This window comes from Hippopotamus amphibius, chromosome 1, assembly GCF_030028045.1.
Source record: "Hippopotamus amphibius kiboko isolate mHipAmp2 chromosome 1, mHipAmp2.hap2, whole genome shotgun sequence".
Lineage (NCBI taxonomy): Eukaryota > Metazoa > Chordata > Mammalia > Artiodactyla > Hippopotamidae > Hippopotamus > Hippopotamus amphibius.
The window spans coordinates 161,334,987-161,362,650 of NC_080186.1; the positions used below are offsets into that span (position 1 = coordinate 161,334,987).

Sequence of the window (27,664 nt, forward strand, 5' to 3'; positions counted from 1 at the left end):
TAAAAGTCAGCATTTATGGCCCTCTGGTGCCTCAAACTCTGTAGATGTTTTCCTCAACCTGTCTCTCCTCATATGTCCTGCTTAACTGGACCACAGTCCCACAGGGAAGCCAGGGCTTCAAGCCAGAAATCTGAAGTCCCCTGAGTTCGGGATAGTCCCGATTACCTCCTAGCAGAGTTTGGCCCTTCTCCCTGCCCCACCCGTCCCTGTTCAGGCCTTCCTCGTAATTTCACACCAGAACAAGCAGTCTTGCTCTCCACGTGCCCAATCTGGAAGTGTTGATCTGAAATACAAACCTGGCCCTAATACTCCCTTACTTAAAATTCTCTAAGGGTTTTCCATTCCCTGCAGGATCAGGTCGGATGAGGTATTTATTTATTTATTTAGGCCACGCCTTGCAGCGTGTGGGTGGGATCTCAGTTCCCGGACCAGGGATCAAACCCACACCCCCTGCACCCCCTGCAGTGGAAGTTCAGAGTCTTAACCACTAGACCAGCAGGGAAGTTCCTGATGAAGCATTTAAAAGCCCTTCTCTTCAACCTCAGATCTCCTGCCACTCCCCTAGAGGGAAAACTCCAACTAGACTTATGTTATGCTCAGGTCTTTGAATGTTCCATGGAGCTGCTCACCTCTGGGCTACTACAGACAAAGAACCCTCCACTGGAACACCCTTTCTCCTCTGCTACTCTTCCTTCAAGTATTGGCTGAAATGTCAACTCCTCTGGGAAGCCTTCCCAGATGTTCCCAGGCAGCGCTGACTACTCCCTCCTCTTCTCCTGTACACATCCCCAGAATATCACCCATGACCCTGTATTGCCTTTATTTGCTTATGTGTTTCTGCCCCACTCAGCCTATGAGGGATTTGCATTTTATTCATTTCAAATTCCAAACCTTTATCGGGACTGATAAGGTCCTACATAATCTGGCTTCCACCTACCTCTCCACCCTGTCTCCTACCACTCTCTGCCCTACCCACTTCACCCAGTCACACTGGCCTTCGAACTGTTCCCAAGATTACCAAACTCCTTCCAGTTCCAGGTCTTTGTTCCTGCAGTGGCCTTTTGCTGGAACGGCCTCCTCTAGATCTTTCCATGGCTGTCTCCCTCTTGACATTCAGATTTCTGCTCAACTGTCACCTCCTCAAGAATCACTTAGCCAACCAATCAAAAGTAATCTATCTTCCTTCCCCCCATCCTCTCTTACGTGCCATATTTTCTTCACTTCATAGCACTTATCACAAGCTATAGTTAATTCACTTTAAAAATCAGCCTTATTGAGGTATAATTTGCATACAATAAAATGCACATGTTTAAGGTGTACAGTTATATGAATTTTGGCAAATACCCAAGTATCCACCACTCTATGCAAGATATAGAATATTTCCATAATCTGTACAATTTTCCCAATTCCTCTTTCCAGTCAATATCCCCCCTCTCCATGGCTGGCCTCAGTCAATCTCTGCTCTGCTTTCTGTTCTAATAGTTAATTTTGCTTGTTCTAGAACTTCATTTAAATGTAATCATCCAGGGACTTCCCTGGTGGTCTACTGGCTTGAATTTGGCGCTTTCACTGCTGTGGCGTGGGTTCAATCCCTGGCCAGGGAACTGAGATTCCACAAGCCGTGCAGTGTGGCCAAAACAAAACAACACCCAACCCTCCTCCCCCCAAAAGACCAATGTAAATGTAATCATCCAGTGTGTACTCTCTTGTCTGCCTTCTTTCACTTAGCATAATGTTCTGGAGGTCCATTCACGTTGTATTAGCATTTATCAGCATTTCTTTTTATTAGTGTAGTAAGCTATTGTATGACTATACCACAATTTATCTATTTGCTTGCTGATGGACACCTGGGCCATTTCCAGTTCGGGGCTATTATGAGTAATGCTGTTTTGACTTACAGACATAGAAAACAAGCCAAAGGGGAGAGGGGTGGTGGAGGAATAAATAAGGAGTTTGGGATTAGCAGATACAAACTACTACACATAAAAGAGATAAACAATAAGATCCTACTGTAGAGCACAGGGAACTATATTCAATACCTTGTAATAAACTATAATGGAAAATAATCTGAAAAAGAATATCTCTGTCCATTGATCTATCACTTTGCTGTATACCAGAAATTAAGAAAACATTGTAAGTCAGCTATACTTCAACTAAAAAAAAAAAAGAAATCTAAAAACAAAAATAATAATAATAATAATAATAATAATAATAATAATAAAGTTGCTTTGACAATTCATGACAAGTCTTTGTGTGGACACACATTTTCATTCCTTTCAGCTAAGTACCTGTATTAGAGATTGCTGGGCATATGGTAAGTGTATGTTTTACTTTATAAGATATTGCCACATTTCTTTCCAAAGTGATTTCCCATATCACACTACTGCCAGCAACATATGAGGGTTTCAGTTGTTCTACACCCTTGTCAACATTACTGGTCTTTTAAATTTTAGCCACTCTAATAGGTGTATGGTGTTACCTCTTTTTGGTTTTTGGTTTTTATTTGCTTTTTAAATCTCTTTATTGGAGTATAATTGCTTTACACTGTTGTGTCAGTTTTTGCTGTACAACAAAGTGAATCAGCTATATTTATACATATATCCCCATATACCCTTCCTCCCATAACTCCCTCCCATCCTCCCTATCCCAGTCCTCTAAATCATTACCAATCATCGAATTGATCTCCCTGTGTTATGCAGCAGCTTCCCACTAGCTATCTATTTTACATTTGGTAGTGTATATATGTCAATTCATTTTGGTTTTAATTTACATTTCCCTAATAGCTAATGACACTGAACAACTTTTCATGTGTGCATGGGTATTTGTATATCTTCTTTTTAAAGTATTTGTTAAAATCTTTTGCCCACATTTTAATTTAGTTGTTTATCTTCTTGTTATTGAGTTATATTTCTCTACATGTTTTAGATACAAATTATTTGTCAAAAATATGATTGCAAAACTTTCTTCTAGTCAGCAACTTACCTCTTCATGTTCTTAATGCTGTCTTCCACCACCCCCACCCTTTTATAATTAGATCTTTCTGTGATCTGAGAAATTTCTACCTATCCCAAGGTCCTGTAGAATTTCTTATGCTTTCTTCTAGAAGTTTTACAGTTTTCTTTTTAAAAATTTTAGTTCTTCAATTCATTTCAAGTATGTTGTGAAGTAGAGATTGAGATTCACTGCTTTTCATATGGATATTCAGTTATTCCAGCACCACTTGTTGGAAAGTCTATCTCTTCACCTGTAGTTATTTAAATTTTAATTATTGAATTTTCATTTCATTATTATTTGTCTCTCCCACTACACTATAAATTCCATATATTTGTTCTAACTGAATCTGGGCTCTTTTCTATCCCTCCTACCTCCTTGCAGGGAAAGAAAGCAGAGAAAAGGCTCATTTGCCAGTTAATTCTAGATGTGACCCCGGGAACAGGAGTGCGGTGTAGGGAGACGGGGACTGGAAGGAAGGAAAGCAGGACAACGGTGTGTTATGGAGTTGGTCACCACTCTGGGCAAGTGGGGCTCAATCTGGCAGGGACCTGCTAAGGAGTAGCACGGAGAGTACCTCAAAACCATCCACTGAGCATCAGAGAAGTGAGCGTACACATACCAATGCCAGCCCTGTGGGTCCAGGGTTGCCCCAGCAGGGTTAACTTCCTCATACTTCCAGGCCACAGTGCTTGAGTCCAGACACAAGCCTGGGTGGAAGGCAAGAGCCGTGGGGAGCAGCTAACCCAAGGGGCTTTCACCTGCTCCAAACTGGTTGCCATGGCAATGGCTGAGTAAAAGGTGAGGCAGAAGGACGGGAAGAGGGTCACAAGAGGTCTCTGATACACATTCATTCAACAAATATTTATTGAGTGTCTCCTCTGTGCCAAGCACCATGTTAAGCACTGGAAACAGTCATCAAAAAGCCAAACACTGTCCTTATGGGGGAGACAGACAGTAAACAGTTCAGTAATTGATATGATATTTTATCAAGCAGAGATAAGTGCTATGAAGAAAAATAGCATATATTTTTCATTTGGACATCAGGGAAGAGCTCTGAGAATCTGACATTAGACAGAGAGCAAAGGGAGTGAGAAACTGAGTCACCTGGATACCGAGGGTAAGAACATTTCAGGCAGAACAAGCTTAGGCTGTTAGAGAAACAGCAGGGAGGTGGCTGCAGCTGGAGCCGAGGGAGGTGCAGAGGTCAGGAGAAAGAGTATAGCAGGCCACAGAAATGAGCTTGATTTTATTCTGAGTGTCATGTGAAGCCACTGGAGTGTTTTGAGAAAGGTCATGACATGGTCTTATTTACGGTTTAAAAGTTATGTGGGGTACCATTACACATGTATTAGAGTGGCTGACATTTTTATAAAAAAGTGATAATATCCAATGCTGGCAGGAATGCAGAACAACTGCAACTCTCATACACAGCTGGTGGGAATGCAAAATGGTAGAGCCAGTTGGCAAAAGAGTTAGCCATTTCACATAAACTTATACTTACCATGCAACCCAACAATCCCACTCTTAGGTATTTACCCAAGGGAAGTGAAGCTTATGTTCACACATAAACCTGTTACACAGATGTTCACAGTAACTTGATTCACCATCACTGAACACTGGAAACAATTCAAATATCCTTCAACTGGTGAATAGATAAACGGTGGCACGTCCATGTAAGAGCACTACTTAGCAACAGAAAAGAATGAACTACTACTGATCATACGTGCAACAACCCGGAGGAACCTCAAGAGCCTTACGCTTAGTGAAAAAATTCAGTCTCAAAAGGTTACATACTGTACGATTTCATTTATACAACATTCTCAAAATGACAAAACTATATAGATGGAGAACAGATTAGTGGCTGCCAGGGGTCAGGGAAGAGGACCAGGGAAGCATGAAGAGGGAGTGAGTGTCAGTACAAAGAGGTAGCTCTAGAGAGTTCTTCCTAGTGCTGTAAACATTGTGATATAACAGTTATCAATCTTGACCCTGGTGATAGTTACAAGAATCTCTACTTGGGATTTAAATGCATAGAATTAAACATACACCCCCACACATGAATGCAGGCTAAAAATTGGTGAAAATAATGTCTGTCGTCTAGTTGACAGTAATGTACCACTGCAAGTGTCCTGGTTTTGATATTTTACTACAGCTCAATTTAAGATGTCATTTTTATAAGAAGATGGTTAAAGGGTACATGAGACTATTATTTTTGCAATGTCCTGTGAGTCTATAACTATTTCAAAACTAGAAGTTCAGAAATAAAACTCTAATTGGGAATTCCCTTGTGGTCCAGTGGTTAGGACTCGGTTCTCTCACTGCTGGGGCCCTGGGGTTCCATCCCTGGTCCGGGAATTAAGATCTCACAAGCTTCAGGGCTCGGCCAAAAAAATCCCTGAAAAAACCAACCAAAAAAAAAAACTCTAGCAAGTGGGTAAAAACTATAAAAGACTTTTTTGAAATTGGGGAAATTTGCAAATAGACGACTAGTAGATAACACTTGGGAATTCATTGTCAACTTTCTTAGGTGTGATAACGTATGGTCATCACTCATTCTTAGGTGATATGTGTTGAAGTTTTAGAGGTGAAGTGTCGGTGTCTACAACTTATTTTCCAATAGTTCAGAAAATATATGCCTATTATAGATGTCATTTTAAAATACAGCAAAATGCAAACAATTATTGAATCTAGGTGGTAGGTTTATAGGTATTCACTCTATTATTATTATTATTATTATTATTATTATTATTATTATTATTATCGGCCTCGCAGCTTGTGGGATCTTAGTTCCCTGACCAGGGACCGAACCCAGGCCACAGTAGTGAAAGTACTGAGTCCTAACCACTGGACCACAAGGGAATTCCCACTCTATTATTCTTTTAAATTTATAATTGAAACATTTTATAATGAAAAGTTAAAGAGAAAAGGGGTAAATTGCTGATATGTACAACAATGTGATGAATTTCAAAAGCATTGCAGTAAAAGAAAGAAACAGACTCACAAGGATACATATTGTAAGATTCCATTTTGGAAAAGGCAAAACTATAAGGGCAAAATCAGATCACTGGTTTCCAGTGGCTGGGGTTGTGGAGAGGTCTTATTTATCACTGAAGTGCAGGAGGAAAATGGCAGGGGCGGGGAACATAGTCTATAGTTTGATTGGGATGGTGGTTACATGACTGTGTTTGTTGAAACTCATAGAACTGTACACTCAAAAAGGTAAATTTTAATGTGTGTAAATTACAACCCCCCCACAAAAGCAGAGGAAAATATCATGTATAGAAGAACCATTAAAACACAAGCTACTAAAGACCTAAATATAAGTCAAGACACCTTAAAACTCCTAGAAGAGAACATAAGCAAAACATTCTCTAACATAAATCGCACCAATGTTTTCTTAGGTCAGTCTCCCAAGGCAATAGAAAGAAAAGCAAAAATAAACAAATGAGACCCAACCAAACTTATAAGCTTTTGCATAGCAAAGGAAACCATAAACAAAATGAAAAGACAGCCTACAGGCTGGGGGAACATGTTTGCAAATGAGGTGATCAACTGGGCTTAATTTCCAAAATATACAAACAGCTCATACAACTCAACAACAACAAAAGAACACAAACAACCCAATGAAAAAATGGGCAGAGGACCTAAATACACATTTCTCCAAAGAAAACATACAGATAGCCAATAGACACATGAAAAGCTGCTCAACATCACTAATTATTAGAGAAATGCAAATCAAAACTACAATGAGGAACAACTTCACACAAGTGAGAATGACCATCATTAAAAAGTCTACAAATAGTAAATGCTGGAGAGGCTGTGGAGAAAAGAGAACCTTCTTACACTGTTGGTGGGAATGTAATTGGTGCAGCCACTATCGAAAACAGTATGGAGGGTCCTCAAAAAAACTAAAAGTAGAGATGCCATATGATCCAGCAATCCCACTCCTGGGCGTGTACCCAGACAAAACTCTAATTCAAAAAGATACATGCACCTCTACGTTTTACAATAGCCAATACATGGAAACAACCTAAATGTCCATTGATGGAAGAATGGATAATGAAGATGTAGTACATATACACAATGGAGTACTACTCAGCCATCAAAAAGAATGAAATAATGCCATTTGCAGAAACACGGATGGACTTAGAGATTATCATACTAAGCAAAGTAAGTCAGAAAGAGAAAGACAAATACTATATGATGTCACTTATATGTAGAATCTAAAATATGACACAAATAAATATATCTAGAAAACAAAAATAGACTCGCAAACATAGAGAACAGACTGTGGTTGCCAAGGGGGAGGCAGGGTAGGGAGAGAAGGACTGGGAGTGTGGGATTAACAGAGACAAACTATTATATATAGGATAGATAAACAACAAGATCCTACTGTATAGCACAGGGAACTTTATTCAGTATCCTGTGACAAACCATAATGGAAAAGAATATGAAAAAGAATATATATATGTATGTATAACTGAGTCACTTTGCTGTACAGAAGAAATTAACATAACACTGTAAATCAACTATACTTCAATAAAATTTTAAAAATTACAATAAAACACAAGGTACAGGGAGGCAAAGATCTTATTTAAGACTTTGTTGTTCTTATAACACACCTGGCATCTAATAAGCACTGAATAAATATTAGCTCATATGTGCAGTAAGTTTTCCCCCTCAATAAAACCCCTGTGGTCTAGGGACCCTCAGCCGTGCAGGGCTCTGTAGCACAGGCTGGACACGAAGCAGCTGCTCCGTGGCTGTTTGTATAATGGGTGATTTGGCCTTGTCTTACTCACGTGGGTTTGATGTATTTCCTGCTGCATCTCTGGAACAGTGAGATCCTTCAGTGTCCTGTATCCTGATGCTCTCTCTGGCCATGTTAGGGACCAGCAACAGCTCCAGGAAGTGGCACCTGGCTGCTTCAACAGAGGCCCAGGAAAGCACATTTACCTTTCTCTGGAGACTTGTAAATCCAAACCAAACTTCCTTCTCCATGTAGCAAAGACTAGTTCATTTTAAAAAGAAAAAAGAAGTTAGAAATTCTCTTTGAAAACATAAAACTCTAAATAAACATGACGCTTAGTTTGCTAACATAATAATAACTACTGTTTGACTTTCTCAGTGCCAAGTCCCTTCACATGTTCGGTTTTATCCTCATAGCACTTGAACGTAGTGGCAATTGTTAGTCCCACTCCACAGGTGAGATAACTGAGGCTCAGACAGCTGATCCTATGCTTACTTACGTGCTTTACTATGTGGTCTTTCACAGAGTGATCCCCCCCCCGCCCCCTTTCAGCCACTAGCCTTACCCCTACCCAGAAGAGAGCCTTTACATACAAACACGGTGGGTCCAACAGTACCGTATGGGCCACGAAACTCTCTTCTTCTGACACAGAATAGAATGCTCTCTCTGCAGTGGGGTGAGCGGTCCCATCTAGGTCAAATATGGAAGGGAAGGGGTGGGTGGGGTGAAGGAAGGGAAGGGGAGGAGAGAACATGCAGAAAACACCAGATGCTCTTTCTTGCTTCAAAAAGAACCCACAGGCATTAGGGAACACAGATTTTTTATCACAGGCTGTTAGGAGGGAGAAGGGGGAGGGGGAAGAGCAGGCTGTGGAGGAAGACTGGGCTTCTATCCAGACCTTAGAATTAGGTCTGGGTCCCAGCGATAAAGATGATAAAGATGGTGAATGATGACAACAGTAGTCACAGATGCTGTGGGCCAGGTGATGAGCTAAGCCCTCCACATGAATTATCTCAGGTAGCATTCTCAGTAACTCTTCAGACTTAACTACTATTATTTTCATTCCCATTTTTCAGATTAGGAAACTGAGGCCCAGAGAGTACATACATGAAATCATATATTTTCATATGTACAGACTCAGAGTAAATTCATTGAATGAGACCAGGAAATACGCACATCAATTTAACAGTAGCAGTTACCTGAGGTGGGGGGTGTGTGTGAGTGTGATAGAGGTGGGGAGCTGTAGCTTTTTATCATATTGTGTAATATTTTTTACAAAGGGGATGTGTATCCCTGTATGTGGGAAGGAAGAGAAAGAAAGAAAGAAAGAAAGAAAGAAAGAAAGAAAGAAAGAAAGAAAGAAAGAGAAAGAAAGAAAGGAAGAAAGAAAGAAGGAAGGAAGGAAGGAAGGAAGAAAGAAAAGAAAGAAAGAAAAAGAAAGAGAGGGAGGGAGGAAGCAAGAAGGGAAAGGAGAGGAAAGGAAAGAAAAGAAAAGAAAAGAAAAAAAGAAAAGAAAAGAAAAACGAAAAGGGTGATTGGCTCTAAAGGCTGTCCAGGGATCCCCTGAGCAATTTGGAGCTGGGTCTCTCGGACCGCAGATCCCAGTGCCTAACCATTAGGCAGCGCTGCTTTTCAAAGAAAGTCCCGAGTTCTTGCCCCCAAACTCCTGACAGCGAGAAGCAAGGAGGAAACAACTTCTGAGAGGCGTCGGCCCCTTGCCCCACGTGCCTTCCCTGGAATTCCTGGGGGGACAGGGCCAGTCGCGCGTCTCAGCCCCCGGGGGAGCCCAGTGCTCGCCATCCAGCCGCGGGGCCCGCCCACTGTCACGGAGCGGACTCCGGGGCCAATCAGCCCCGGGTGATGCCACGCCGGGAGACGACAGTGGCAGGAAATCAAGGTCAAGGCTCCGGACACAATGGGGCCATTGTCGGTCTCCAGTCAGTTGACTTTCAAGCAGCAGTTCCCCATCCACCCTCGCTCCTGCTCCCCATCCCCGCCCCCCTGCCAGGAAGTCATCCAAACCCTCTGCCTTCTTTTTAGCCTCCGCGCAAAGGAAGCCGCATTCCGGAGCCTACCCCAGACCCGCGAGGCCGGGCGGCCCCGTGCGTGATCTTTATGTCCACCAGGTGGCGACAGAGCACCACACTTCTGAGGACGGGCAGGGAGGCCGGGGGCCGGCGCTCAATCACCAATCAGGGCGAGGCGGGACTCAGCACTTCCTCTTTTATCCAAAAAACCAAGTTAGATTATACTTTACCTCAACTTTACTCTGAGGTCACCGGGACCTAGAATCTCAAGGCAAACGGCAAAATGGCCGTAGATTACAGCACTTTTCCCCGATGGAGAGGAAAGCCGAGTGGGAACCTCTGTACTCTGCACATCACAGCAGGTGGAACCTGACCACCTGTCTGGTCTGGGTTAATCAACTGGCTGATGGATTGGTTCTGTTCGTATATAAACGTCATCTCCAAAAGGCCTTCCCGCCCCCACCCCCAAGTCTAAATTATGTCCCCCCGTGTTGTTCTTCCTGCCTTAGAATCTGCAGTAGTTTTCCTTTTTTTTTTTTGGCATGTATCACAATTTGTAATTGGACACATATTTGCTTTTTTTCCACCTGTATATATGCTCCATAAGAGCAGGCACCGGGTCCACTTTTGTTCACCAATGCATCTTTAGTGCCTAGTACAGGATCTGGCACATAGTAGGTGTTCAACAAATATTTCTCAACATAGTAAATGAACGAGGGCCCTATTGAGTAATGGAAGTAGGAACAGGGCTTCAGGGTCCTGACAGTTCAGCATGTGTGAATACAGGCAGTGCCTGGGCCCATTAACAGGCTGCACCTGCCCCAAACTATCAACTTAGGCTACCCCTGAGGGAGAAGAGCTTTGGGGTTAAGACTCCTGACTCTGGCCTCTGGCCACCTGGCTCCACAATCTCCCCTCAACTCTCCACATGATGGACAACTTTGCACACATCGCTTAATATTTCTGAGTTTCAGTTTCTCATCTGTTGACCCAGTGGAACCTCAGGCCCTTCCTGGACTAGGCAAGTGGTCAGATGGCAGAAGATTCAAAACAAACGCACCCCAGTACACAGCTCCTCCTGAGATGTGCTGTCTTCACTTGTATCACCCAGGGACATGCCCACACCATTGCAGATCCCCAGCCCCAGGGGGGGAGGAAGAAGAACCTTTCAGGGAGGTGACCAAGAGAAGCCTGCCACTGCCTCAAAAAGGCCTAGGAAGTGGAGCCTAGGCAGCGTGCCAACTCCTGAGGTCAGCATTCCCTGTTGCTACCCAGGACTCTTGCAGCCCCGCTGCAAAGTGGTACAGGAAGCGAGCCAGAGGATCTGAAGGCCCAAACATGCAAGCCACGTGCACATCATACATCGAGGCAGCTGAGAGCACAGACTCTGGAGGTCTATCCCAGCTCTGTGGCTTGCCAGCTTTGGCAAAGTACTTCCCCTAAGCCTCAGCCTGCTTGCCTATAACATAGGGGCAATGATAATAGCACAGAACTCCTAGGGTGGTTTTGAGGATTTAGTGAGATAATACATGAAACATCCTGGCACACAGTGGGCGCTTAATACACGTTAATATTACTACTATTTAACATTCTTTCTTTAGCTCCTTTATCACAAGGTTCTGCCAGTTTGGAGATAAGGAACCTGAGACCCAGAGAAATAAAGTCACTTGGTTAGGGTCCCAGGATTCAAACCCAGGTTCTTTTGATCCCAGAGCCTGAGCTCCTGGGAGGTGATCCCAGGTGCCCCAGGCACTGTGGGGTCAGAGCAGGCGGTGCTTTCCAGCAGTGGAGAGATGGGGAGAGAAACTCCCAGGGCAGGTGGGTGCTGAGGCCACCTACAGAGCCTGGCATGCCAGCCTGAGCCACAAATCTTTGCTCACCTGGGCCCCCAGGAGTTTATGGTGCCGATCACCCACTTTGTCCTATTGGGCTTGGGCCCCTCCTTCTCTCCTCTTCCCTCCTGAATGCAGACGTCTTGACTAACAAAAGTGACCATGGCTACTCTGACGTGTGTGTGTATGTATGTGTGTGTGTGTGTGTGTGTGTGTGTGTGTGTGTGTGTGTGTGTGATGCCTGCTAGCCAGGGCAGGCCAGTCAGTGTGCCAAGCTGAGCTCAGGCCCCTTCCTGCGCCAGGGTCCACCCCAGCAGTAGAACCATCCTGCTCCCTCCCCAACTCTGCAAGTGTGGGCCAGGAGCTGGGGTAGAACTGAGCTTGAGGAAAAAGATGTCAGAAGGGCTACAGAGTGTAGAAGATGCTGCCCTGTGAGGCCTTGGATTGGGGAATGAGTTGGCGTGGTGGGAGAAGGGAAGAGGCAGTCCAGCTTCATCCACCCTCAGGAGTCAGTCAGACCAAGTTTGAGTCCTGACACTGTCACTTATAAACTATATGACTTTGGGAAGTCACTTAACTTCTCTGAGCCTCAGTTGTCTCATCTGTAAAATGGGGTTATTAAACTCTCCTGAGGTTTGTGGGAGCACAGTGTAGACACCTAGCCAGCCCTCCATTCATGATCTCTGCTGCTGCCGCAGCTGCTGTGGCCACTGCTGCTGTTACTGATGACAGCTCGGGACAAGGCCATGCAAAGAGTTTGGCCAGCCTCTGGAAGGTCAACCAGGTCAGCTGGGGGAGGCTTCCTCCTGGCCTGGTCCCGCTGATAATGACACCAGGTCCTTGGACCTGAAATAGGAAGCTCAAAGGTCCTGGAAGGGAGAGTCACCTTCCCCTGCCCCATCCCTACTCTCAGCATGTGGTGTCCTGCCAGCCTGTGAGGTGGGATGGGGTGCCCTTACCCTGATGCAGCCTGGTTTCTCTTCCTTTCCTCTCACTGCTTCTCTTTCTCTAACTGTTCCCTGTGCGGTGGGGGCTGGGCACGGCGTGGGGTGGGGAGAAGACCGAGGGAGCTGGGAGATGGATGGAGGAGGTTCTCCAGTGGATAAAGAGGACAGGGGCCACTTCTCTGTCAGCCTGAAATTGGTGACATTAGGTAATGTATTTAAGATTTCCATCCTCTTACCCTTCTACCCCCTTAGCTCTTTTCCTAAGCATGATACTGTTTGCATAGTAAAAGAAGGAAATCTTTAATGAATGAAGAAATAAAAATGATTAACCAACAACAGAATCTGCAGTCCAGTTGGCCATCTGACACCCTATTTCCAGGGCTGGGGGGCTGTTGCTCCCATATCCTATCCTGTGTCCCCCCTTAAGCCAAGAGCAGGCGGGGCTGGGTCTGGTTGAGGGTAGCTGTGAAGCTTGCGCTCAGGCTGGGACTGAAATCCTGCCCTTCAGCACTTTTCCGAAATACCGGACTGAGCAGCGGCCCCTTGAGAACCAGGATGGCTCTGAAGTCCTGTTCCTCAGGCAAGATCTTTCGGCTTCTCCATCAGGTGGGCCCTCCCTCCGTCTCCATTTCTATTCCCCTCCACTCCATCCCTTCCAGGTTCCCACAGATCCTGGACAGGGAAAACTCTTCCAGCCTTCTGAGGGTTGAATCCTCAAGGACCCATTAGCCCCCAACGGGGGCCTGGCCTGAGAGAGCAGGCAAGCTCCCTGTGGGAGGCCAGCCCCAGTGTGTGTAGCCTCTGGAGCTCCTGATCTGAGCTTCGATTAGGCTGGAATGTTCCCGGTCCGGTTCGCAGGGATGTCCACAGGGAGGTTGTGGGAGGGTGTCCGGTTGTCCCAGGTTCCTCGGGCTTTGAAACCCTGTGACTTTCTGGCCTGCCCATCCACCCTCTCCTCTCGCCTCTGCTCAACTCACTCCGCATTTCTCAGCAGCCCTCAGAGGGCTTAGGCTACCCTGGGCCTTGCTCTTGTGATCGCCTCTGCCCCTACCTCCGGTCACCCCTTTGTCTCCCTAATTTAATTTTTACTCTTTCTTTAGGGCTCCCTTCCAGGAAGCCTTGCTGACCCCTCCTAGTCTCAGGCTGGGCTGGCTGTCCCGCCACACGTCCACAGGCTATCTCCAGAGTACTCGCCTTGTAAAGCACCTGTCCCCTTTCACCTGCCTGAGGACAGGGACACTGCCATCGCTGGACCCCCATATGGAAGGGGCTCAATTGCAATCAACCAACGAGTGGTGGTCACCTTTGGGCTTTAGGTCAAACACCTTATGCACACCTGAGGCTGCCTTTCCCCTCTCTAAGTCCTGGAGTTTAGGGCCCCTTTCTCTTCAGCTCAACACCACCCGCCCCCACCCCCACCCCCGGCCTCCCACTCCCATCACCTGATAAAGGCTATGGAGATGGTGCAGCAGAGGAGTTAACATGCTTCCCCAGCTGGGAAAGACCTTGACCCTGGTTTCCTCTTCTGTAAAATGGATAATTTAATAGCACCTTCTTAGGGTGGCTTTAAGGACTGAATGTAATAATCCCCATAATGAGCCCCTTCCCTCCCCCTGGCTCCTCTGGACAAACTGCAATTCTCTTTCCCAAAGGTCTGTGCTTTCAGGCTTCCCTGGTGGAGCAGTGGTTAAGAATCCCCCTGCCAATGCAGGGGACACGGGTTCGATCCCTGGTCTGGGAAGATCCCACATTCCACGGAGCAACTAAGCCCGTGTGCCGCAACTGCTGAGCCTGTGTGCTGAAACTACTGAAGCCCGTGTGCCTAGAGCCCATGCTCCACAACAAGAGTAGCCACTGCAATGAGAAGCCCATACACTGCAATGAAGAGTAGCCCCTGCTCTCTGCAACTAGAGAAAGCCCACGTACAGCAATGAAGACCCAATACAGCCAATAAATAAATAAATAGATAGATAAATAATAAATTTATTTTTAAAAAAAAGGTCTGTGCTTTCCTCTGGAGAGGGGAGGGCAGCTTTTGGTTCTGGCACCATATCCTGTTTGCAGCAGTTCTGCACCCCTCACCCTCGCTCCATTCCCTCCCTAGGGCCACACCTTTCCATAGCACAGAAGCCAAGTCTGCTCTGGGACATGGGGCTGTGGTGTTCAGGGGAAGCTCTGGGCATGTGGGATAAATGAGTGGCTTCAGTGGCAGGTTCTCTGCCCAGGTGTTTGTGTTTGGCTTTGAGATCAGAGGGCGCCTCTGGCGCCAAGGGTGCATCCTCCATCCTGTGACTGCCTGCCTGCCAGGTGCCAGACTCTGGGAAGTCACCACCTAGGCCCAAGGTGGGAAGCAGATCAGGAAGCCCAGGCATCTGGGGAGCTCAACCCTCAGAAACATGGGTGAGCTGCCACCTTCCTGCCCTGGCATCTAGAAGCCTCACTGCCCATCTTCAGGCCACCATCCTCAAGGCCAGGAAGATCGTCTGCGAAGGCAGGATGAACTTGACCAAGGGCGGAGGCCAGCATGGCACCCACCACTTCTCTCCAGTGCTCCTCCCTCTCCCAGCTCTGGGCTCTTGGGGATGGTCTGTAGGAGAGAAGGAAGCTGTGAACCCTGGAGGCACACAGACCTCAGTTTTAATTCTAATTAGCTGTGTGTGACTTTGGCCAAATGACTTCATTTCTCTGAGTCTCAGTTTCCTAAGCTATAAAATGGGGATGACAACGGCAGTTCTCTCTGAGAAAGTCATAAGGATTAAAATTCATGCAGTGCATGGAGCTCAGAGTGCACATATTAAGTGAACAATACATGGTAGTGTTACTGTTATCATTACCTGTCCCTTGCTGTGTTCTCAGCATCTGCTCAGGATGTAGATGCTGTCCAACCTAACAGCGTCAGAATTCACTGAACACTTATAATACTTTAAAGGGGAGCTCAGTAACCTAATGAGAGGAGAAAGGGGCCCACCAGGTTCTAAGGCACAGGCTGCTCTCCTTTTCTGCCCCTACCTCTGCCTGGAGCCCCAGATGGTCCTGCTGCTGACCTTAGCTTTTCCACATCTAAAAGCTCAAAGAGGTCTTGCTTCACCTTCCTTGAGTGAGAAACTCAGGCAGGCGGGCAGCCCTGCCACTTGAGGTCCAAGTGCCCTGGCTAGGATGCGTGCCTGGCCAGAAAGTGCTAACAAGGATTATGCCTCTGCTCAGTGCTTGTTTCTGGCTTTCCAACGAGGATTCTCAAACTGTCCTCTCTATAGAGACAACGATACCAGCAGGGCGAGCGGCCTCTTTCTCTGTGCTGGGGTCTCAGGGGCAATCAAATCCAGCTACAAAGCTTTGTAGCCACCGTGAAGTGGCTGGCGGACGGGAGGGGAGAGGCCGAGAGACTCACATCCCCGAAGGCCTGGGCCACAGAGGGAAGCAGGTGTGTAAAGCACTGCCCTGGGCCCAGGCTCTGGCCCCTCTACGTGGAGCACACCGTAGGTAGCATCCACCACATCTGTAAAGATGAAAGGAAGCAAATGCAGAGGCACAGCTGCCTGTGGGTCTAGGCCACCTCATCCACCACAGGCGGCTGCTGGCTAGCCCGTGTCAGCTGAGGGAGCCTGGCATTCCCAGGCAGTCCTCCCTGGAGGTCTCTTCTGGTGACACCAATAGGTACAAGAGAGAGGCTCTGCCCAAGGGCTGAGGCTAGTTGGTGGAGTTCAGGAGGCTGGGACACAGCCCCTGAAACCCCACCCCTCCACTGGCCTGGAAACTTCAGTCAGTGTCCACAAGGGGCACTGTGGCCTCCTGCCACCAAGTGGTGGCAAGGAAAAAAACGCCTGGCATCCTAAGAGAGCGAGGCTGGCAGAATTCCTGGGTGTGGGGGTGAGGGATAGGGTACAGGGAGGGGCCTTCTCAAAGCTCTGGGGCCATGTTTCAGGAGGAAGATAAGCACCATACCAGGTTCTGCCAGGTCTGTGTCCTGGTCAGTCCCCTTCTACTGCCCACCCCCCCCCACCCCCACCCCCCCACCCCCGCCCCAGACTGGCTCCTCCTGCCCCCACCCTCTTTACACGTGCTCACAAGCATCCTGTGATTCTCTTTATCATGGCTTATGATTCTCTATTTGCCACATGGCTTGATTAATGTCTGTCTCCCCTATGGACTGTGGGTCTACAAGGTGGTACTATTACGATGGCTGGTGCTGTGCTTGTCCTCTTCACTGTCTCCCTAGCAGTTGGCACAGGGCCTCATTCATTTGGTGAAAGAATGAGTTAAAGAATAAACTCCTTCATCAGACACCACGAGCTCTCTAAGGGCAGGAACGACTTCATTTATTTTTGTATTCCCCAACCTCTACCACCATGCCTGGCACAGAGTAGGTACCCACTAAATAGTGTGGGATGCAAGCCTCACTGGGATTAAAGGTGGCCCAGAGGAGCTTTTACAGATGTGTGATCGTCTATCCCTTCCCACCTGTGAAGCAGTGAGGACACGGCCTTCTCCTCTGGGTCGCTCTCCCGGGAATAGAGGGCTCCCCAGCAGATCTAGAAGGGGGAAGTGTAGTGCTGACTCAAGAAGAGGATGGGAGTTGAGGCCTTGGGTAGGCTGAACTAGGGGTGCTCTTCCCAGCAGGTCGCTGCACTCAGGTGAATGGGGAAACTCTGTGGGAGCCACACCAGGTGAGTGCTCACCTCTGGGAAAGCTCAAGGAAGGCAGGGTGGCAGCAGGGTTGGCAGCTGCTCGCCTGACCCCATTCATCTCCAGAGCCTCCTGAGGTTGGAGACTGGGGCCAGGGCTCCCACAGTGCCACTCTTTAGATGTGAGGCTCTGGACTTTAGGCCACTCCTTGCCTTCAGAGAGCCAGGAAATCCCAGACACATGGGGAACTGAAGGACTGAGGGAGCAGGGGTGGGATCTTGCCTTGGGCTTAGGGTGGATCACTGAGCCGTCAGCAGAGCCTTAGCACTGTATCCTGGGGGTGGGGGTGGCGGGTGAGGCTCCCTCAGGGCTGCAGAATCGCCCAGGCTCTCTGACCATGGGTTTTCCGGGCCCACCTTTCATGTCCAGATGAACTGAGGAGGAGGTAGGGAGTTTCCTGGGACCCAGGTCCTGGATGCTAAACAGATTTAGAATCCAGGGTTTGCAGCCCAATCCCACATCCCAGAGCCTGAAAGCAACTTAAGACATACAGTGCTGGCCCCTCTTAGCCGACAAATCGGTCTTGTCTTGGGGCCTCCCGACTCCTGGTGGGCAGAGGAGTGCACTCATTCAGGATGCCCTCCCCAGTGGGTTTGTCTGAGCATCTTTCTGACAGCGTGAATCAGAATACAGCTGGACACAGATGTCAGCCCTGGCACTCCTGCTGTGGAAGCCTGTGCTAAATGTTAGGATTTGAAACCAGAGCTCATGTGCAGCTTGAGACATAATTTAACCTAAATTCTTGCTTTCAGATTTGCACCCCTCCTCCCCCCAGCCTCCCAAAGCCTAACCAAATCAAAGCAAAATAAAGAGTGGGTGATGGACTAGGGGCAAGTAGAGAGGTACTGTTTCAAAGACTCCCTTTGAAATGAAACAAACTTGACTTCCTTTTATTCAATGGTAGAAATATTTACCTAGAATGGATGCGGGCTAGTGTGTGGGCGCAAAGAGAATTTAAACACACACACATTTATCACCAACTCTGTCAGGCCCGACATGTTTTGATAAAGGCTGATTTGGGTTCCGAAGAACAGACTGTTTTTCTACGGAAACAGCATCTCATCAAGTCAAAATATCCTCAGCAGTGCCAAGGCCAGGGGGCAGGTCCTGAGCCATCGGGGTCTCAGACTGGAGGTTGAGACTCACCGAAATATGGTCCTAACCAGCTGACCAGAGAGGAGCCAACATACGCAACTGTAAAACCACTTTTTTCGTTTTGTTTTCCTAAAGCCAGCTGTGGCCCTTCAGTACACGCCCGCGTAGCATGTACCATGGAGGCCAGCTCGAGTCCGAGCGGGTAGAGGCCCGCTCCAACAGGTGCGGCGCGGGTGCGCCCGGCCAACCTCACGCTGCGTCTCTCGCTGGCACACGTACCGGCCCCGGCCCCGGGCCAGACAGGAGCCCCAGGGCTCAGAGACCGGCCTGCGCACCGTGCGCGGCCGCTTCGCAGAGGTAGGGAGAAGGCGGGGGACCGAGATGCGTCCTCCCTCGTCCCCCTCCTTAAATTCCAGCATTCTCCATTTGCTGCGCCCGGGGTGCGGCCTATTCAATCGCCAGTCTCAAAATCGGGGCGGCTGCGAGAGCAGAGCCGCGGCTGCCAAGAGGGCGGAAGAGGGGCGGGAAGGGAGCGCGGCGAATTCGACGGGCAGTGCCCTGTGCGCGCAGAGCTGGGCGCGCTGGCGGCCCCGCCACCTGTGCGGGAGCGCGGCGGCTGCGCCCCCGCCCAGCCCTGGGGCGCCCAGAGCGACCGAGCCGGCCCAAAGGCGCGGCTGCAAGTAGCGGCCCCGTCCGGCTGCGGCGGCTGGAAGCCAAGGAGGCTCTGGCGGGCGCGTCTTTCCTGGCCGGGCCTCTCCGGAGCGCAGCGCCGGCTCCCGGAGCGTCCCAAGAGCCGGCGGGCACCTTATTCGCCCCCTGGCGGCGCCGGGGACACGCCGGGCGCCGCCGCGGCCGCCGCCACCGCCGCGGAATGAGCTGTCCACAGCAGCACTGGGCGCCGCCCGAGGTCACGCAAGAAGCTGTCCCAGGGCTGCGAACCCGGAGGCAGGTCGCCCTTGGGAGGAATGGAGGGGTGGTGGAACCAGGCAACTATGAGGTTTGGGGGTTTTCCTGGGATCCACGTCTTCTACATCACGCGTAGGCTTCTCCACCAGGGTGATGACTGACACCCAGGGACCTCACTCCCGACTGGTCCTCCCTCCCTTCACAGTGGAAATAAAAGCCTCCCTATCATTCTCGCCCATTCTGGGAAATGTCCCCCTATCTTCCCCCCTTCTGCATTGACCTGACAATGGTAGCCTTGGAGGCCCAGCCACACCGGGACCTGCCATTCCCCCGACCTTGCACAGGCAGAGAGCTCTGAGGCAGAGCTAGGAGGTTAGAAGCAGAGGATCGCGGTCAACATGGTCCTGAGTGCCCACTGAGAGCTTAGCACTGCCCTAGGCTTTGCAGGAGGTAAAAGTCCTTGCCCTCTGGGTGCTTGCAATTTTAGAAGGCAAAGACACTTAGGAGACTGTTGTCACAGCAAGTAGCCTGGCAGCAGGTGCTTCAGGAGAGGATGCAGGAGATGGGCTGGAGTGTGAACACTGGAGCCATTAGAACTTGCTAAGTGAACAGGATTTGGAAGGGGAGAGGGAGAGAGAAGGAGGGAAAGAGAGAAAGAAGATACTCCTGGTCCAGTCTAGAGTGGTGTGGAGGGCTGGTCTGGGAGAGCTAGAGGGGCCACCCCTAGAGGCTCTGTAAGGCTAAGCTTCTGCTGCAAGGGTCAGCTTCTACAGTGGGAGAGACAGAGGGAGAAAGAAGAGCTGAAGGCTGGATGCCCTCTGGGAAGCAGCAGCAGAGGCTGCTCTGAGGTGCTGGCTGAAGCAGGCTGCCACTTGCACATTTCTGAGGGTCTTTTTCAAGATGCTGGGCCATACACTACAAAAATACAAACAGCCCCCCCCCGCCCCCCAAACAAAACAAAACAAAAGAAACAAAACCTTGCGTTCACACTCGGAGGTTTTTGTCCAGAAGGAGGAAGCCCAGGTTACAGAAGGAAGAGGGAGCAGCTGTAGGATAGGTCCAAAGGTAAAAAGATTAAGCGTGAGGTGGGAGGGAGCCGATGAAGTAGTGCTGGGATAAGAAGGAAGCCCCAGGCTGCTTCCTGGGGAGGAGGAAGCCAAAGGGTAGGAGCCTGTCTGAGGGGCCAGCAGGGGGCGCAGGGGGCCCAGAACCTCAGGCCCACCAGAGCTGGCTGTAGTTGACAATCTGGCTGTGTCAGTTTCTGCCCCCATTTCACATTCCATTTTCCTTACCAAAATCACCTCAGGTAATTGGGAAGAACGCATCCCATCCAGCCTCTGGCCTCATACAGAAGATGTAGCAAACCCAGGATGAAACTTCTAAGCCTCATCGTGCCCTCCTGCCCAAATCTGTCTAGGTCTTAGGGCTGCGGGTATCTTGCCTCAGTGTTTGACTTAGAAAAGCTATCTATCTGGCAGCAGAGACAGCCACTGGGTCTTGTCTCAGTAGTTTGTCTTCTCACTTGGCCTTAGCCTCCAGGCTTGGCCTTAGCCTATCCATGCCTTGGGCTGCTTCATGGCAACTTCTTATCCCGACTCTGGGGCAGGCTCTGATAGGGTCATGGGGTCAAGTCTGGCAGAGAGAGAGTGAAAAGCCCACACACCCAGGCACTGGCTATGCTGGCACTTCCACAAGGAGGACTGAGGCTGCCCGGGTGTTGAACTGGGAGAGCTGGGGCAGGCTGTTCCAAGTCACCAACCACAAAAAGGGCTTTGGGCAACAGGACTCCCCTGCAGCCCAGGAGTCAGATAGGGCAGACTGTGAGATGCTCACCAGGCATGGCAGCCCTGCAGGAGGCAGAGGGAGAGGGCAAGCACTGTCACCAAAGCACGCCCTAGTGTTGGCTCTGTCAGGGCACTCCACAGGAGAGGACCCAAGGAAGCACCATTTGAAAGAAAAGCCAGGGTCAAAAGTCTTTTGAGATAAGAGTGGAGTGGGGTTCTGGCGTGTGCAGAGATGGGGTGATGGAAGGAGGGGATGGGTCCTGGCCTAGCAGGAATCACATAGGCCATGAGTGCTCCTTTGCCCATGCCAGATTTCCTTCCCTTTGCAATCAAATAACTATTAAAGGAGAGCCTCCATTTACTCATGCTCTGCTTGAATTCCTCCAAGGTCAACCACTTGTACTTTTGCCATCTTCCGAAGGTGCCTGGTGAGAAAGGAGAAGCACGCGCACCTCTTCGTGGATGATGCTTGTGGAAGTGTGCCCGAGGGTGTGCGTCCCTTGTGGTATTTGCTACCATTACCCCCTCTCTCAGAACATCCTCCAGAGGGAACATGTTCTCCCAGCCAACTTTCCCTGCCACTTGTTCTTAAAATTTACAAACACGGTATCAGTATCTAAGTCCCTACTATGTGCCAGGCACTGCGGCAAACATGTTAGGTGCATGGCCTCATTTGCTCCTCACGATAGCTTGGGGCCCCATCATCCCTATTCTTTGGCTGGTTCCAATTCCCAATCCTAGTCAGGCACAAGGGGTTGAAGTCTGTTCCCTTAGCTGATATAGAGGACACAGTCCAGTCTTGGCATCACTCACTGTGTGGTGGCTCAGTAAATATTAATTAACTCTGAGGACAAGCCGCACTTTGACTCACCTCTGGCTAATTAAATAAACCTGCCATGTAAATTAGCAGAGGGAACAGAGAGACATTAGGCTATGTTGAAAAGAAATTGGGCTGAGGGTCAGTAGGACTGTTGGCCTTCAAGTAGAAATTGGTCTTGGACTGCTCTGGCTCTCTCTGCATTCTTTGAAGCTAGGGCCAGAGTGGTGGGGATGAGGAATAACCCCTCTTGGAAAAAACCTCCTCCTTGAAGTCCCGGAGAACTTGGAGGAGGAAGGCAGGGCTCACATGCACACTGGGCCCCCCATGCCCACAACGACATGAGAGCTCTCTAAGGAACAAGACAGAACTGCCTGGCCCTCACCATCCCCTCCCACGCATCCTCATCCTTGAGTCATTATGTCCTTGTGGTCCTGGGTCGGCTATAGGTGACCTGGGGCCCAGGAAAGACATGCTGTGAAAGCCTCTATCTACCATTCCCGGCAATTTTAGGTTGTTGGGACTGGCAGGCACCTTGCCAGGCTTTGCTTCCTTCTATTTCTTTCTGAAGAAAATGAGCCATGGCAATGGCCCAGGCCCTCTGGAGGCCCAGCTCTCCCTCTGACCAACTGGGAGAACTGGGGCAGGCCATTTAACCTCACCAAGCCTGGCCCTACTCCATTAAATCAGGAAATAATAATGTCAGCCTCACAAGGGGCCTGTGCATAAAATAAGGGCTCAGTAAGTAGTAATTGTTTGATGGTGATGGTGATGATGACCGTATCTGGTTCATAACAACCAACTGCATAGCTAATAATGCTGGTCTGTCTTGAGACGTAGTTGGAGTAGCTACTGTGTTTGAGCCCTAAGCTGTCACTTTGAAGGTGGTTATTTTCTATATGGAAAAAGAAAGAACATCATCTCAAAATAATGTGATGAAGTTAATATGTAAGAATACAGTGAGATAAGGTAAGGGTGAGGGCAAGGGCAGAGTGAGTGTAGAAGTTGCTGAGAAAGGATGTGGTAGCGTGACAGGATGCCTATGCCCCTTCTGCTCCCATCCAAGTCTCTTCCTGTAGCCACCTCGGAGCCTTTGTCCCTCAGAGCCCTCACCTCTCCTTTTCCCCTGGGATAGTGTTTCGAGCAGGGCTCAGAAGATTAAGGCCAACTCTGGGGACCTGTGGCTCATAGAAGGCAGTCCCCCATGCTGTCCTCTCCTAGGGGAAGTCACACAGGTCACCATGGTGGACCACAGGAGCCCTGAAGAGTCCCCTAGAGCTGCCAAACAGGCACAAGACAAACATTTACATTCAACACATTGGAACAGATCAAATGTGATGCTCAAAAAGCTCAGACTTGCAAGCTTTGGAGAAGGCCCAGGTTTGGCTCCTTTTAACTCCCAAACAAATTCTTGTGGGATGTTGCAATTATTTGTGACAATCTCTCTCCCTGCCTGGGACTTTGATTTCAGATTTAGACATGTAAAACTGGGTGGCTGGCTGTGTCTTGAGCAACTTGGGGGGTGTGGTGGGAGATGGCCACGGAAAATTCTTTGCAGCATATTGTGTTTGGAAGCGAGACCTCGAGGAATCAGACGCTGTAGCTCTGTTTGTATTATAGAACTTTTCAGCCCCCTGTGGCAGATTTCCTGTCCCTGAAATTGGTTCACGATGCAGGAGTGGCTCATTCTGTCCTTTGAAACACAAATGTCTAGGAATCATTTTATGTAAGAGTCTTATGTTGGAGTAACTTTCCAATCACTGTGATAAATTCTGCAATCCTTACCCTGAAATCTTATTCACTGGATAAGCAGCAGATGAAGATTTGTCAAGGGGATATTTTAGTGGTAACTTGTGCTGACCTGGCCCAGAGGTACCTGGAAGCAGGACGAGGTGATGCAGAGACAGCCAACTGGATGCAGAAACAGGAGAGGAACATGGCTGGGCAAAGTGTGTCTGGGTGTCAGGACTCTGTGGCCTTTCTTGATATCTGGGTGTGTATGCAAACACTTTGGGCAAACTGCCTATGTCTTTGTATTGCCATCATATCTGGCCTTACAGCATATTCAGCTATTCTGGGGGATGAGGTGGGGACCTGGACCCTGCTCAGGCTCCTGTTTTCCTACTTCCTGGGTGCCACACCTGCTCTGAGAGCCCACAAAACTTTAGCTCTGGCTTTTTTAGCTTTCATATTGGCAACAAAACAGCTGGATACGGCTATCCCTGAAAGAGTTTTGAGCAGAAGGGCTAGGACCTCTTGATTCACCCCTAGCCTTTGGCAGTCAGCCGGATCTAACAACCTGCCTCTTGAGGCTGGTGCTCATGACAAAAATCAGGAATTAAAAATGGCTGGAAATTCCTAGACACTCGGTAAAAATGAGGGTGGTGAGGAGAGTCATAGGCTGGTATCTGTTGGCAAATCTGTGGCAATAAGCTCTTGCTTTTAGTGTAGGCAATGGGCATAGAATCACTAACACTGCTAGTCCCTTGAATACCTGTGAGCTCTCCTTCCAAGTTATCATCTTGTCTGGATGAAGCTTAGAAATTACATGGAACAATGTGAAAAGAGAAGGTCAGAATGAGGAGCTGAGTTTCAGGCCAACCGGATTCTCAGGGAAATCCTAACTAAAGAAAATATTAAACAGTACTACTCGGGATTTGAAATATTGGAATTCCTGAGAGAGCAAGACAAGGGGGATCTAGGAATGGGATATAAAGGCAAGGGATAAAAGAGATGGGACAATTCCCCTGAGTACTTTTGAGCCTTAGAAAGATAAAGCTTGGAATTCCTGACCAAGAGCAAATACTCAACTGTTTCATCCATCTCTGAGTGGAAGACAGAATGAGTAAGCTAGAATCACCAGACACTGCAACACAAGGCTCTGGTGGCTCAGGGTACCAGCCAATGGACACTGAGGGACTGCAGGGGTCAGGAGAAAAGAGAATGTCTCCTCTGGAGGCCCTTAAGAACATAGCTGAGACATTCTATTTCTAGATGAGATGACAATATTGTAAAGATATCAACTCTCTCCCAACTTAATTTACATAATAAATAAAATCCCAACCAAAACCCCAATAGGATTTGTTAAATGAAATTTGACAAGCTGACTGGGAAGTATATCTGGAAAGAAAAAATATGTAAGAAAAACAAAACAATTTCAGGGGAAAGGAGCAAAAGAGAAAAACACACTGCATTGAGACCACTCAAAAGCTACAACTAAATGGTGTGCTGTACAAGGAATATAAAAAAGTTCAAAGCAAAAGAATAGAGAATCCAGACAGTCACATGTATTTATGGGACTTCTGAATATGAGAAGAGTAGTATTTCAAGTCACTGGGGAGAGGATGGCCTATAGGATAAATAATTCTGGGCAGCATGTTACCTTCTGCCAAAAAAAAAAAAAAGTTAGATCCCTGGCTCACACCATATATGGAAATAAATTCCATATGGATTAAAGAACTAACATAGAAATATAACTACAATAGAAATATAAGAAAATATGGGAGAATATGTTTATTATCTGGGGATGAGGAAACCTTCTTTAAAAACCAAAAAATACAAAGCCATAAAGGAGAGGATAGATACCTTTGATCAAAATAAAAAGCCTCTGTATAACCCAAGGAACTATTATAAAGTTAAAAGGACCAGTCAGCCCAAACTGAGGGATGGTTCATTTTGCCTGGGTGCAGACTGTGAGACCAGATGGCCTTGGAGGTCTTTCCTTTCCCTCACAATTCCTTCATAGAAGTCAGGGTTCAGGAGGAAGCAAACACCAGAGGGTGGCTACTCCCCACTGTTATCATCCTCAGAGCCCTACAATCAAGAGACAACCCAAGTCACAGTTATTCAGAGCCAGCACAAAACAAGTGGCTTAAGTGGATCAGGGTGCAGGAGAGGAGCAATGAAGCTAGATGGAAGGAGCAGAAACAGTTTTGCTGGCCCTGGGTGAGGAGTGGGAGGAAGGGCTGACTCTCTATCAGACACCATGGTCTCCAGTCCATAGGCCCATCTTTCACAGAGGGGATGTGGCTCAGGCAGGTCCTCCCAAGACCTCATTTTCCCTGCATAGAGAGCCTTTTGGAAGAGCATGTGGAGAAAATGTTGCCCTGTGTGGGCTTTAATACCTCCATGAGCAACTCAGCTCTGTGGGGACCAAGGCAGACCTGGGATGACGGCTCCTGACCAGACCCCTAGTGTCAGTGAGGATGGATGTACCTGTGTTCTTGGGTGGGCTGGGTGGCCTTATATGGTCTGATGATTCCAAATCAGAGGGCTGTGTCCTAGAGACTTGACTCTGATTCACATCTGGAGAATACTCCAACTCAAGGCCCCCAAAGAAAAGTGAAACTTTTCTTCCATGGAGCTTCCGTCAGCCAACTCACCCTATAGGGATCAGGCTCTGCTCTTGGAGGAGTCCAGGGAACCACTGTGTTCAGCTACTCTCCATCCATACTTCCTACTTGTGAGCTGACTCTAAGCTCAGAGCGTGTCTTCTTGATTCAGGTAGGAGGACAGCCAAGTCTTAGGAAACCTCTGCTGTATTCTGATGCCATCCAGTAAGCTGGGTTGAGCACATGGACTTGGAGTTTGAGAAGAGGGGGAAAATTCTCATCAGAGAGATAGATGCCATTTTTTAACATGAACATGAACAAGTAGCTGCAACAGGAATGATGGGTATTGCAGAAAGCAGGAGACAGTACCAGGACTGGCCAGAATTAGAATAGGCTCCATGATAGAATCATATTCCAAGAAGCAGCAAACAATCTCGAAGGCCACAAGTTGGCTTTCAGAGCTATTTTTCAGGATTTGTAGGGTGAGGGGTAAGGAATAAATAAGCACAGCTGGGGATAAGCCCGGGGCACCTGGCCTCTCATGAAAGGATGCCACAAGGGTAAGGAGAAGCCACTGCCTCGGGGAAGTTAAAAAACAGATACTGGAACTTAGATTTAATGTCTCCAAAAGGAAGGAAACAACTACATATCAATGCAAAAACTGTGTCTGAGTACCAGCTATGCAACAAACATCCAAATGAGGGCAAAATAAGGAGATCCCTGCACCCCTGCCCCTCCCCACCCCCACACCCACCATTACTACTACCAGCACACACCTAGTACAGTCACTCAACCCTGCTTCCCACCTCTGAGATGACACCAGACCAGTCCCTCCCATCTGGCACAAAATATGGCAGTTAAGAGTGCTTTATAATATTGCAACCAAAATTCAGGGAAAATAAGGGACATTTAGCTAGCTCAAAATCCCCAACTTCCTAAACGGATAGGCAGGCTCCAACCAGGTCCAATAAAGAGAACAGCTCTCTTTCTTTGAAGCCTAAGCAACCCTGCTTACAGGCCCCTTTCAGTCCTGCTGTTCAGCCAGGCTGAAGGATGCAGCTTCTTAGAGACCCCCTAGAGGAGGGTTCTATTTCTACTCTCAGATCGGGACCAGTGACTCTGAACCTATTTGGGCTGTGACTTCCCTTGAGAGTTTTAAAGAAAACTATGGATACTCTTCTCAGAAAAATGTACCTTGCACATACAGGTATAATCTTGTGTAAAATTCCAGGAGCTTTACAGACCCCCAGGTTAAGAATTTCTGCCAAAGGCAAATCTCTCCTTTCCTTATGCAAGAGCTGTTACCCAGGGCTGATTAACTGCTATCTTAGGTGTCCAACAGGTGAATTAATATTCAGCATTGACCTCTAGTCATCCCGCACCCTTGGCAGATGGCAGATTCTCTGCTGTTGCCTGTAGCCTGGAAAAAGCAGAGCCCCTAGACTGAGACCTCATTTTGTTTTTCAAAAGAGCACTCTCCTCCACCATCACCAGAAAA

At 48.2% G+C, this 27,664-nt stretch overlaps 1 protein-coding gene across 2 annotated transcripts in view; it reads right to left on the reverse strand.

Moving 5' to 3' along the window:
- PURA (purine rich element binding protein A) overlaps positions 1 to 27,664 on the reverse strand; it is a 61,766-nt gene that overhangs the window by 6,637 nt on the left and 27,465 nt on the right. The window contains exon 2 of one of the 2 annotated variants that reach the window (XR_009053371.1): positions 7,797 to 8,005. The gene's annotated coding sequence lies outside the window, so the exon portion shown is untranslated. Of the gene's footprint in view, positions 1 to 7,777; positions 8,006 to 27,664 lie in introns of those variants that run through there. The other variant, XR_009053372.1, reaches the window with a different exon arrangement.